We start from the raw sequence: 14,303 nt of genomic DNA on the forward strand, positions 1-14,303 counted from the left end.
GTCACAGCCAGCAATGCAGGATCCGAGCCACATTTGCCACCTACTGCACAGCTCACAGCATCACCAGATCCTTAACCCACTGAGCAAGGCCAGGGATCGAACCCGAAACCTCATGGTTCCTTGTCAGATTCGTTTCTGCTGCGCCGCGGTGGGAACTCCGGTCACCTCTCATTCTTGATTGGGATTTGAATTCCAATTTGTGTCCTCCAAGTACCAACAAAAGCTTGCTAGGCTTTTAAACCTCTTTTTTGCATTGTTGTGCTTGTCTCCTAATCTTTTCATCCTGAACAGCTTAGCAATGGTAAAATGTCTCAAAGGGAAAAGCAACAGAATGTCTCATTGTAGTTTCTTTCTTTCCAGACTCTTTGTCCCTAACTCCTTTCCTCCTTGATTGTTCTCTAATGACTTCAAGTTGCTACATTTTAGTGTTTGTCCAACTTTCATTGATGTTATCAGAGAGGGAGTTGATTTGATAAAGTACTCTATGATTCTTAAAAATGTAGATGAATTAACTTCTAAATTTCTTTTACTTCTAAATATCATGCTGATGAAAAGATTATTTAAATATCAAAGAAGCATTGTATTTCTTCTGCCAGGTAAAATAACAACCTGAAGTTAGGACACCAGTTCCTTGACAACCACATTTTTAATACGTGACTACACTGTAGTCATGCTGGAAATCAAGTGATAGGAGGAAAGAAATAAACTGTGAGATCATATCACCAGCAAGATGTTAGTTGAAAGGGACAGGCACTGGGAAACAAGTTCCACAATGTCAGTGTGGGTGTCTAAGAGGAAGAGAACCATTAATACCTCACTTATTTTTAGAAAATATGTGGGCTATTATTTCATCCTAAAATATGATCATTTATCTAGTAGCACTGTGATCTTCAGTGTAACTTGATAAAAGGAGATGTGATTGAGAGGCAGGTGATAGTAATCATTTGCTGCTGAAGTTTTGAAAATAAGGTGTCAGAATTGAGTAGCCCCTTTTCCATAGCTATTGAAGAGTCACAGACACAGCAGTTATATGAGAGACAACACAACACGGTAGCATTGGTGGAACAGTGCTGTTCTGTGTGCAATTTAGAAGAGTGGTTCTGTGAAGTGAGTAAATAAGGGACTGAGTGGACAAACACAACCTCTAGACTCTTTCCTTGAGTTATCAACCTACAGCAAACCACTAACTTGCCATTGCACAACAAAGATACTAAACCGCTAGCAAGGGATGCTGTAATTCACCAAGCAGATGATACCAGAGTGTGTACGGAAGAAACAGAGGAAGAGTAGAGGAGTGAAAAGTGGTCTTGGAGTCGTAGTAACTAGGGTTCAAATTCCCAGGTTCTGTCACTTCTTCACTATGTGATCTTAGTCACGTTGCCAGAGTCTCTTCTTCTTCATTTGTAAAATGAGGATAATAATACCTACCTTGCAATGGTGTTGCACAGGTTAGATATTTCCTAGCAAAATGATAGACATAAATAAGGTCTCAATAAATAATTGGTATTCTTGTTGTCTCTTTCTAAAAACCTCCAAGATAATAATGTATGTCTAGTTACTTATTGTCCTGTAATCATTTACATGGTAGACAATTTGTCTTAGAGATTTTTTCAGAATGAACTTTCAATTTTTATATTAGAGGAGTCATGTGAAATCAGCAAAGGGTGTGAAAATGATTTCATTAAAAGAATTCTAACAATCATCCCAAGAGCTATTAGTAATTTCTCATAGGGAAATGAGACAATTAAACATTATAAGGTTGAGAAAAAAGGAAATCAAATGGAGTGTGGCCTTTATAATTATGATTTGTATTCTGTTTATTATTTGAATGCAGTGAGACTTCAATGTAGGCTTAGTTCTTTGTCACCATGATTAGAAACACAAAATTAATTTGTGACACAATGACCTGGACACAGATCAGCAGGCTATTTCTGACACCACAACTTTAATGATTATTCATAAAAAAGAACCTCTACTGTATTGACCTCACCACCACTGTCATTCACCTCCTTCATGGCCTCATCTTATCTCACTGAGTCTAGAAGCCACAACTCATATTTAGAATCACTCTGTCCCCTACTTGATGTCCTTGTCACTCCCCTTCCATTTTGAAGGTCTAGCAAAATGCCAACTTTCTCACCATCACCCAATTTCTCTTTATAAAAATTCAAGTTTTCTGTGCTGGCTTTCCACTCTCTTTCTACCCATTCACTCTTAACCCTACCCAGTCAGGCTGTTGTACACACTACTTCTCTCAAATTGTTTTTATTAAAGGCACCAAATCCAGTACATAGTCACTTCCACATCTTCATCTTACCTTGCGGCATTTGATGCAGGTGATAATTCCCTACATCAAAAGAAAGAAAAAAACTTCTTTGGAGTTCCCATTGTGGTGCAGTGGGTTAAGAACCCGACTGCAATTGTTCAGGTCACTGTGGAGGGTTCAATCCCTGGCCTGGTGCAGTGGGTTAAAGATTCTGATGCTGCTGCAGGTATGGCATAGGTCTCCGCTATGGCTCAGATTCAGTCCCTGGCCTGAGAATTTCCATATGCCGTGTGTGTGGCCAAAAAAAATTTTTTTAATTTTAAAAGACTTTATTTCATAAAGCAGTTTTAGGTTCACAGAAAAGTTGCATAAAAAGTAGAGTTCCCATTTATTCACTCTCCTTTCTCCAGTTTCCCCTATTATTAACCCTTTGCATTAGTGTGATACATTTGCTGCAATCGATGAACCAATATTAATATATTATTATTAACTAAAATCTGTACATTAGGGCTCAATCTTTATGTTGTACATGTCTATGGATTTTGCAAACATGCAATGTCTTATATCTACCATTGCAGTATCATGCCTCATAGTTTCATTGCCATAAAAATCCCCTGTGTTCCACCTACTCATCCCTCTCTTTTCCTTCCCAACCCCTGGAAACCACTAGAGTGTTTTAATTTTATGCGACTAGTTAACTAGACGCTTCCTAGGACAGACATGAGAAAGCCTACACTTAAGCTTTCTGCTGCTCCTGACACACTGCCTTGATATTTAATGGTCTTGCTTTTCAAAGCTATTAAGGGACTGCAGCACATTTCTTGGGTTAAAAAAAGAAAAGAAAAGAAAAAAAACACATCACCTAATAATGCTCTGTCTTATACTCCTTGCAGAAAATTGCTTCGTTCCTAATTATCACCCAGCTGTGGTCTTTGAGGCTGCTGTCTGAAAGCTGTGATTAATGTGGGGGCTCGTTGGGAAATAGTTTCTCACACAGATTCATTTCCTCTTTCTAGGATTCTTCCCACTCCCACTCCCACTCCCCCCCCCCCCCCGTCTTCATTTTCTAACAGGTCTGAGTTATTGAGATTTCTAAATCTGTTTCTATACAATGCCACTTTAAGAAAATGGCCACAAGCAAATTGATTTTTCCCATCAGTCGTGGGGGAAAGCTGGGTTTGAAAGTTTCCTAATGGCAGATGCTCTAATATTGGTCCTGGGGGTGGGGTAAGGAATGTGTAGAGCTACCGAGGGCTGGGTGTCTTTCTACAGGGATGGGGTCAGCGGGACTGCTAGGCGGATGACTTGTCTTCCTTGGTAAGGAGAGGCTCTCTTATCCCATTTGCTCCCTGACTACCTGGGAAGGTGGCTGAAATGTGTCAGGAGGGAGTGAAGCCTTGTGGTCTTCAGCTTCACTCCTGCGGGATTGCTCCCTCCTGTATTTATATGACCACTGGTATTGGATCCTTTATTTCCTTGGCCTTCAACAACACTCTGCCCTTGGAGAAACTCACCAGTTACAAAATCACAGCTATTGCTAAATGTAGGGAAGTCTTCTTAGCTCTAGGGAAGAAAATGTATGTGAGAGGAAACAAATTGTGTTCGTTGTATAAATCAGGTTCCTGAAATGGTCCCCGATGGCTTGTCATTTCCCAAGCACCCAGTTCGTTCACACATGTTTACTATGTGCTCATCCCGATGTCAGTGTTACCTTTTCTTTCTTTTTCCCTCTTACCCTCTGTGATGTCTTCTCTGTGACCTCTGGGGTGAGTTAGTCACGAGTTCAATCTTCCCATAGTTCTCTATACATAATTTTAATGTAACACATTTTACTACTCTGCTACATGACAGGTTCTTTCTTAAAGGCAAGAAGTTCTTCTAAAATTCCATAATTGGAATTCCCTGGTGGCTCATCAGGTTAAGGATCTGGCATTGTCATTTCTGTGGCACGGGTTCGATACCTGGCCTGGGAACTTCCTCATTCCATGGTCACAGCCAAATATATATAAAGTTTATATACATAAAGTTCCATAATCCATAGTTAGGTGCCCAAGAACCTGTTGATCTAAGCCTGAACTTAGATCTTTTAAACATAGCAGGAGTCCTGGCTGAGTAGGAGCTGTTGACCCAACAGCCAACATATCTGGAGGAGTGGTGGGACCAGCCACTACAAGCTGTTTTCAAAAAGACTGACAATCTCTGGGGAAAGAATTAGTACCACAGGACTGGTTCCTGGAAAGACTAATCTCTCCTGCCTCCAGGCCTCTACACATGCTTTGCACATGTCCTGCCTGAAACTCTCCTCTCACCTCTTTACTCAACTTATTTCATTTATATATCAAAGCCAAGTTGAAATATTAGTTCTTTAGGAAACCTTTGCTCTAGCCACCCAGACTGTCATCCCCTCTCCGTTCTTCCCTCCCAGATTTCTGCATTAATACCTGCATCATGTTAGTGACCTGTTCAATGTCTATTCTATTTTCTTATAAATTTCACAAGGCCAAGACCATCTCTGTTTTGTTTCTAGCTTTGCCCCCAGAATCTGGCCCAATTCCAATGCACAGTAAAGACTCAAAAATATTGTTAAATAAACAGATGAGAGTATATCAATGCCTAGTCAGTGCTCCACTTCAGTAACTCATACACACATCAAACAGTATAAGTGGCAAACTTTCACTTTCCCCTCTGAAGTCTGTTCATCTTTCTCATCTTAGTAAATGTGGCAGCATTCATCCAGTTGCTCAAGCCAGAACCATGGTAGTTGATCTTGACTTGACTCTTCTCCTTTACCACACCTCTATATTGACTCTGCAATTTTTTTCCTTTTCCAAAGTATATCTTCCATATTCTTATAACCGTCTTTAGCGTCACTGACCTTTAAGCCACCATCATCTCTCACTTGGTTGACTGCACCTTCCCTCCTGACTGCTCTCCTTACTAGCTCTCTTGTTCCCCTCTAATTGCTAATTAGACTCTAACTGACTGCTAATTCCTCACATAGTCAAGATGATCTTTCCAACATGCAGAAGATTATTCCATTGCTCCGCTCGTTAATGGCTACCCCAGTACAACCCACAAACCCAGACGCAGCCTGACTGCTCCTTACTGCTGCAGTCCCAGCTCTTGCCATTCTGCCTGTCTCTGTCTCTGTCCTAGCTGTACTCACTCCAGGTTTATCTTAGGTCTTCAACTATATCATGTTTCTTCCTTCCTTTTGGCCTTTGCTATTCCCTTTTCCTGGAAAAATCTTAACTCAGCTCCTTAAAGGGTCGTTTTCTTCAGTCCTTTGGCTCTCAGTCTAAATGCCCTTTCCTGAATGAAGCCACCTCCTGACAGACCACTTGTGTTCCTCATAACAACACCTTGACTACTTTGTTCTTGGCACTTCTTGTAGATGATTGTCCACCTGTTAACTTGTTTGCTTATTGACTGTCAGTCTGCACACGAGAACCTAAGCTCCATGATGCTTTTTTAGTACATAACTGTACACCATGAGCCTGCTTTAGTGCTCAGTAAATAATAGATGTTCACTAAACATTTGTGGACTGAAAGACTAGGCAATGACTGAGCAAAGCTCAAGGACACCAGGGTGGAGGCAGAGTGGCAGGGTGGCTTTGGGGTCAGTAGAGTCTGTCACAACTAGCTGCAGTGGCCCAGACATTGGTTCCCTTGGTCACCGTGAGCCTCAGTGTGGACCTTGGGAACAGTTGGCCTCTCTGGTGGGTGGTGAAGGCCAGGCTCTCCTGTCAGGCACAGCAGAGGCAAATACAGCACCGTGGAAGTCTGGACACACTGGGTCCCATGACAGCCAAGAAGGATAAAGTTGGTTGAACTCTCAGGAGATGCCATAGGGAAGAATTAGGGTCTTACTAAGACCCTCAAAGGAAGAATTTGAGAGGGCTGAAGATTCTACAGAGTGTGTGGGACTGGAGTTAGAAAAATGCCATTTTTTGAGAGTTGTGGACATGTGGGTTAACTGCCTAAGTCTCTTAAGCCTCGTCGCTCAATTGATAACTTATGCGGGGTTTGATGTCTATCTTCCAGACATTTAGAGTAGGCAATATTAATAATCACTTGCATCCATAGTGGTGGAAGATGGACTCAGGCAGTTAAACAAAAGCTCGGTCCCACTGGTGGTAGTGGTTGCAATTTTATGAAGTCACTTTGGAAGTACATTAAAAAGCAGACACAAAAGAACTTTGAGCCGTGTTCCAGCTGTTGTAGAAACCCTTCAGGTATTTATGTCAATGAGTACATTAACAGTCTTAATAGGTCACAGGTGGCTGCATTTTATTTTTTTAAAGCACTCTTACAAGGCGATCCAGTTTAAGTATACATTTGGGCCAAATCCTCCTCCTTTGTGGCTCTACAGGGACATGAATTCATTAGTGAAAAGGCATAGAGTTCTTTAAAAGGAAGAATTGTCTACCAGTTAGTGAATTGGCCTAAAATATTAGGAACTCCATATCCTGTTTCCACTCTGTTCAGTCTCAAATTATTTCCTTCAGTGGGGGCTGCTTTTCCTCAGGGCTGATATTTCTTGTTGTCCTCCCCACTGTGAGTTCTGGGCGAAGAAAATGAGATCACAGAAACCCAACATGGACTGGTCTTGCCCAGTATCCAGCCTCTCCAGGCGTCTTCTCCCTCCATAGCTGAGACTACTCAAGGCCAGTTTCAGGCTCATCCTTCCCAGGTTTAAACAGCAGCAAGATTTTGTGCAGAACACACCCTGCACAAAGTTACGTGTGCCTCCAGTCTAGCTCTGACCTTGCACACAGGCCCTTCTGTCTTAGCACTGAGAGCTAGTCTTCACCTGAGGGGCAGGTTCTAAGAATCCAGTTTCTCCCTTGTCCCTGGTGTCTGAGTTCCTGCATTGAAAATCATTGAAAAACATTCTCTATTTTTAAAAGTTTTTCCTTCTTTAAAACATTTTATAGTGGTAAAATATACCTAACATAAAATGTACCATTTTAAACGTTTTCCAAAACACAGTATGTTCACATTGTAAATTTATTCACATTGTCTTGCACCCATCACTGCTATCTGCCTCCAGAACTTTTTCATCCTCCCATGAAATTCTATACCCATGAAACACTAACTCCCTGACCCCCCCAAGCCCCTGGTGACCCTTCTTCCATGTACTGGCCTTTGTTTCTTGCAGCAAGCCTTGCCTTGCCCTTGCCTGCACACCCCTTTGTTCCCAAGCCACAAGGACAAGACAGGGACTAGATTCATTTTTGAACTGTGACATAGGAGGTGAAGCCCTGCTACCTGCTAACCATTTTTTCCTTTTTCTGCCTGTCTGGACTTCTGAGTGTCACTTCATGCCTCAGTCTTCGTGGCCTTCCTCTGCTTGTCTCTCATAACTTCCCCATCTCTTGCTTTGAGTTCCTACTGCACAAGACAGCCTTCCTGCTTACAGTGCCTCTCCCGCATACCTGTGGCTTATTTCCATACCCTCTGAGGCAGCATTCTCTCTGCTAGACCACACTTCTCAGCACCTGGAATCTCGGGCGGACCCTTCTCCCTGCTGCCCCATTCTTTTTTTTTTTTTTTTTTGTCTTTCTTGGGCCCCTCCTGCAGCATATGGAGGTTCCCAGGCTAGGGGTTGAATCGGAGCTGCAGCCACTGGCCTACGCCAGAGCCACAGCAACTCGGGATCCGAGCCGCGTCTGCGACCTACACCACAGCTTACAGCAATGCCGGTTCCTTAACCCACTGAGCAAGGGCAGGGACCGAACCCGCGACCTCATGGTTCCTAGTCGGATTCGTTAACCACTGCACCACGACAGGAACTCCCCTGCTGCCCCATTCTAAGTCTTTGTTCCTCCAAAGATGCTCTTCCCCAGACTACCTGGCAGCCCCTGGAGGCAAGGGAACATTGCTCTTCAGTGCCTGGTCACATAGAGACAAAGCCACTGGCTCTCAGTGTCCCCAGGAGCATGTAGACTCCAATTCAGAGTTATGAGCAAAAGGCAATGAAAATTGACAGAGCACCATGCGGGGAAAATAGTACCCTGGCAACACAGATGTGTTTTAATGGACCAGAGTGACCCAATGTGAAATCTCATTTGATGTATTGATTTAAAAGACTGACTTCAAAAGTCATCAGTTCCCCTTCCTGAGATCCTCCACCCCCCATGGAACACATGACTCTCCTCCCCAATAACCCCAACATGGAGAGACACTAAATACATCTCGTATCTGAACAGGTTAGATTGTGAAAACCTAAGCTGCCATCCTAAAGAAAAGCTTGCTCTTCTAATGTGTAGTATTATTATTCTCTTCTATCAAAGACTGATTCAGCTAAATAATTTTCTTCTATACCATTTTAATTATAAGTATTTTTAGAGGTCAGTGAAATATTACTGTGAAATTGAAAATAATGACCCAATTCCTCATCTCCTTCAATAGCAGTGATGCATATTCAGACTTTTCTCCTGAGAAGAGAGATGAGGTAGAATTAGATGTTCATAATAACTCTGTGAATTCTCAAGTACTTCATTTTTCAGTGAGTTTTTTAAAATAGTACAGAGGGCCTATTTAAAATAGCATTTGGTCATCTCTGACAGTCTAATGCTCTTTGTCATGTGTCACGCTCGGTCAAGACCAAGACCAAACAGGGACAGGGACCAGGATCTCAGCATAAGGCAAGTGAATGAGGAGTTTAGAGCTGAATTTTCAGCTGTAAGAGGAATAAGATCTGAGGATCTAATGTAAAAGATGGTGACTTATATTCTATACTGTATAACTGACCTTTGCTCAGAGAGTAAAACTTAAGTGTTACCACCAAAAAAAGAGAAATACCAAAACATTTTTTAAAAGAAAGCTGAATTATAGTGTGGAAGCATAATCAAGCGAGGCAGAGAGTCACTGCTCACCAGCTGAGCTCAAATGAGTGACCTAAAGGTCTAATCAGACTCATACAAGAAGAGACAATGAAAGCCCTGGGGGGACAAGCTGAAAGAAGAAACTAAATGACTGGAATAGGGACTGGATGCTCAGAAGCACTTTGAGGTTTGTTTGTACCCCTGCCCACTTAGAAGGCCAAAGCCTACCTGTGGTGCACTCACTTGTTCAGGGTGCCTGCTGTTTTCTAACGTGTGCCAAAGAGCAGAACAAAGGCTTTCTCAGAACACACTTAGTTATGGTGGAGCATGATAACGTGAGAAAAAATAATGTATATATGTATGTGTGACTGCGTCACCGTGCTATACAGTAGAAAATTGACTGAACACTGTAAACCAGCTGTAATGGAAAAAAATAAAAATCATTAAAACTTTAAAAAATCACTTAGTTATAGAAAGGGTAGTAGATGTTCATTTGCAAGACCAGCATTTAAATTCCAATTGCGGAATTCCCATCGTGGCGCAGTGGTTAACGAATCCGACTAGGAACCATGAGGTTGCGGGTTCGGTCCCTGCCCTTGCTCAGTGGGTTAACGATCCGGCGTTGCCATGAGCTGTGGTGTAGGTTGCAGACGCGGCTCGGATCCCGAGTTGCTGTGGCTCTGGCGTAGGCCGGTGGCTGCAGCTCCGATTCCACCCCTAGCCTGGGAACCTCCATATGCCGCAGGGGCGGCCCAAGAAATAACAAAAAGACAAAAAAAAAAAAAATTCCAATTGCACTACTTTTTAAATGCATATTTGGTGCAAATCATTTACTGTACCTGAACCTTTTTCTTCCTTTAAATAATGACAAAACTAATTTCATAAATGAGGCATCAAATGAGTTAAGGGGGCTTTGAGCATTGGAAAGCATTCTCCAGTTATTAAAGCTAGAGTTTCCTAAAAGAAATATCTTGCAGGCATCAAATGAGTTAAGGGGGCTTTGAGCATTGGAAAGCATTCTCCAGTTATTAAAGCTAGAGTTTCCTAAAAGAAATATCTTGCAGGCTCTTCAAAGAAAAATCCAGCCATTTGTTCCATAGGAGATGTCAGCTGCGTACAGAAAACAAAGTGGAGAGAGTTTGTATTTCCCTGTTCAAGTTCTGTTCAAGGGTTCCATGTCATGTTTTCTCAGCTGTTAATGATGGAAATTTCTGCCAAATATGTAATAATGATTATTCTAACTCTGAACCTTTCCTAACTGCCACTTAAGCTCTAAGCCAACACAGAGCCAAATGGAACACATTTTTCTGGAATTTATCTGTGTGATATCCCAGTTGATTTTATCCCAGACATTTCTGTATAGATCTTTCCTGATCTGTCTTGTAATATCCCAGAAAAGAGGATAATTTTCTTTTTCAAAAATAACCTTTATTTTTTTTGGACAATTTTAGATTTACCAAAAACTTGGGAAGATGGTTCAGATGGTTCCATATACCCCACATCCAGTTTCCTGTTAAGATATTCGTATGGTATATTTGCTGTAATTAATGGGCCAATGTTGAAACATTGTTTAGTTCTAATATGCATGTATAGTAGTTTCAGGATCCTTAGCCCATATTCCTCATGGAAACAACTTTACCAACTAGAGTACAGTGCTTATGTGCAGGTTCTTTTGCCTTCATGTCTTACAGGCCCCACTCGTTTCCCATATTCCTTAGGTCAGCACCTTTTCTCCCTACCTCCCTTGGTGAGGTTGTTTCATACACTGTGATGCAGTTACATTTCTTGTCAGAGTTTTCATTCTTTGCTGGTATCCCCTGACATTGTAAATGATTTCTTTATTTGCTTTTTTCTTTCTTTTGCTTTTTAGGGCTGCACCCACGGCATGTAGAAGTTCCTGGGCTAGGGGTTGCATCAGAGCTACAGCTGCTGGCCTACACCGCACCAGAGCCACAGCAATGCCAGATCCGAGCCGCTTCTTCGACCTACACCACAGCTCACAGCAACGCTGGATCCTTAGCTGACTCAGTGAGGCCAGGGGTTGAACCTGCAACCTCATGGTTACTGGTCAGATTCATTTCCGCTGAGCCACAACGGGAACTCAATAAATGATTTCTTAAAAATAATTTAAACTGAGTTTCACTGTTAGTGCTGTGAAGTTCAGTGGCTTTGGACAAAATGCATAGTGCTGTGTATCCACACTTCCAGTGTCATACGGAATAGTTTCACCACTTTGAAATATCCTTCGTGTTTCACATCTTCAACACTGCCCCCACCATGGCCTGAACTCTCAGCAACCACTGATTGTTTTACTATCTCTATAACTTTGCCTCATCCAGAATGTTATATACATAGCTGGAATTGTATTGTACATAGATCTTACAGATGGGCTCATTTTACATAGCTGTATGCATTTAAGATGTGTTTATGTCTTTTTGTGTCTTGATAACACACTTCCTATTATAGCTGAATAATATTCCATCATATGATTGTACTATACTTTGTTTATCCATTTACCTCTTAAAGAGTATCTTGGCTGCTTCCACTTTCTAGTGACTCTGAAAAAAAATGCTATAAACATTTGGAAACAGTCCAGTTTCAGCACATTCGTATTGAACTATTTTTAGTTAATCCTTGCTCTCAACCTAGATCCAGGCAGCTTTGCCTTTTAGAAATTCTGTAAGGAGTTCCCACTGTAGCACAATGGGATTGCCAGTATCTCTGGAGCACGGGGAAACAGGTTCAATCCCAGCCCGGCACAGTGGGTTCAGGATCCAGCATTACTGCAGCTATGGTGCAGGTCATAACTGTTGCTGGGATCTGATCCCTGGCCCAGGAATTCCATGTGCCATGGGGCAGTCAAAAAAGAAAAAAAATTATTAAATACGTAATCATTTTAGGCTAATGCATCTGACTTCTGTCATTTAGCATTTTGTTTAGGAGGTTTGTCTGTGTTGTTGCATGTATCAGTAATCCGTTCCTTCTAATTGCTGTGTAATATTTCATTACAAGGATTTACCACATTTTGTTTTTGAATCTGTCAATTGAGGTACATTGCCACTTTGGGGCTATTATGAGTAATGCTATTATGACCATTCATATACAAGTTTTGTGTAGCTGTATGTTCTCATTTCTCTTGGGTAAATATCTAGGAGTGGATTTTGCTGGTCTGTTTGATATATTTATATTTAACTTTGAAAAAAAACCCTATTGAACTATTTCCCAAAGTGGTTATACCATTTAACTTCTGTCAGTGTATGAGGGTTCCAGTTCCTCCACATCCTCACCAACACTTAGAATTTTTAGTCTTTTTTTCTTTCTTTCTTTTTCTTTTTTTTTTTTTTTTTTTTTTGTCTTTTTAGGGCCGCACCCACAGCATATGGAGGTTCCCAGGCTAGGGATTGAATCGGAGCTGTAGCTGCCGACCTAGGCTTCAGCCACAGCACCATGGGATCTGAGCCACATCTGCGACCTACACCACAGCTCATAGCAACCCCAAATCCTTAATCCACTGAGTGAGGCTAGGGATTGAACCTGCCTCCTCATGGATACTAGTCAGATTCCTTTCCACTGAGCCATGATGGGAACTTCCTTAGTCTTTTTTAATTAAACCGCTCTAGTGGGCATGTAGTGGTATCTTATGGTTTTAAGTTGCATTCCTTGATGACTGGTGACATTGAGCATATTTTCATGTGTTTATTAGCCATTTGTATACCTTCTTTAGAGAAATATCTATTCAAATCATTTCTCATTTTGAATTTGGTTGTTTGTCTTGTTGAATTTTAAAAGTTATTTATTGATATGAAAGTTTTCAAATATTTTGAAAATATTTTCTCAGCCTCTTTTCATTTTCTTAGTAGTACCCTGCGAAGACCAAAGGTTGTGATTTTGCTGAAGTCCAGTTTATCAAAATTTTAATAGAAGTGCTTTTCATGTTATATCTAAAAATATTTACCAACCTAAGATCACAAAGATTTTTCTCCTGTGTTCTCTTGTAGATAATGTTAAAGTTTCAGCTCTTACATGCAAGTCTGCCATCAATTTAAAGCTACTTTTTTTTTTCAAATAGATACCCAATTGTTTCAGCTCCATTTATTGAAAAGACTTTTTCCCTATCGAATTACTCTGGCGTATTTGTTGGAAATAAATTGACCATATATATGTGGGCTTATTTCTTAACTCTTCTGCACCATTAATCTTTATATCTGTCATTATGCCGACATCACACTGCCCTGCCTACTATTACTACTGCTGGGCTCTGAAATCAGGCAGTGTAAGTCCTTCAACTCTGTTCCTCTTTCTCAAAATAGTTTTGACTATTCTATGTCCTTTGCACTTACATATACTTCCTAGGATCAACTAATTGAATCTAATAAAAAAGAGGCAGCTGGAATTTGACAAGGATTGTTTTGAATTTCTAGATCAACACGTGGAAAATTGATATCTTAATATCAAGTTTTACAATCCATGAACATGATATATTTTTCACTTATTTAGGTCTTGTTTAATTTCTTCCAGAAATATAATTTTAATGTAGAGTTCTTATTTTTTAATTATAAATTATTCCTAAGTCCTTTGTTTTTTTATATTATTGTGAATGGAATTCTTTTATTAGTTACATTTTTAGATTATTTGTTGCTAGTATATAGGAATACATTTCTGTTTGTATATTTATCTTGTATCCTGTGACCTGGTTAAATTCTTATCATTAGTTCTGGGAGTCTTTTCCTTAGATTCCTTAGGGTTTTCTATACGCAACATCATCTGTATATAAAACATTTTACACCTTCCTTTCTAATCCATAAACAATAAGTTTTTTCCTTGACTTACTTGACTGGGTAGAGCCACCAATATACAGTGAATTTCCCCAGTCTGAGGGAGAGAGAATTTAGTCTTTCACACTAAGTATGATATCAGCTGCAGGTTTTTTTAGATGCTTTTTGTTAAATTAAAGCTCTTTTTTCCTTCTTGTTTGTTGGGAGTTGTTTGTTTGTTTGTTTTAAAGTGAATGAATTTTCTCCAGTTCTGTTCCTACATTTATTAAGCTGTTTGTATGGGTTTTCCCCACTATCCTCTTAATACTGTGCATTACATCAATTGACTTTTGAACTTCAGACTGCTCTTGCAAATCCCAGTTTTTCATCATTTATAATCCTTTTTTTACATTGATGAATTTGATTTGTTGATGTTTTGCTAAGGATTCATAT

Source organism: Phacochoerus africanus, chromosome 13 (genome assembly GCF_016906955.1).
Source record: "Phacochoerus africanus isolate WHEZ1 chromosome 13, ROS_Pafr_v1, whole genome shotgun sequence".
In the NCBI taxonomy this organism is placed as follows: Eukaryota; Metazoa; Chordata; class Mammalia; order Artiodactyla; family Suidae; genus Phacochoerus; species Phacochoerus africanus.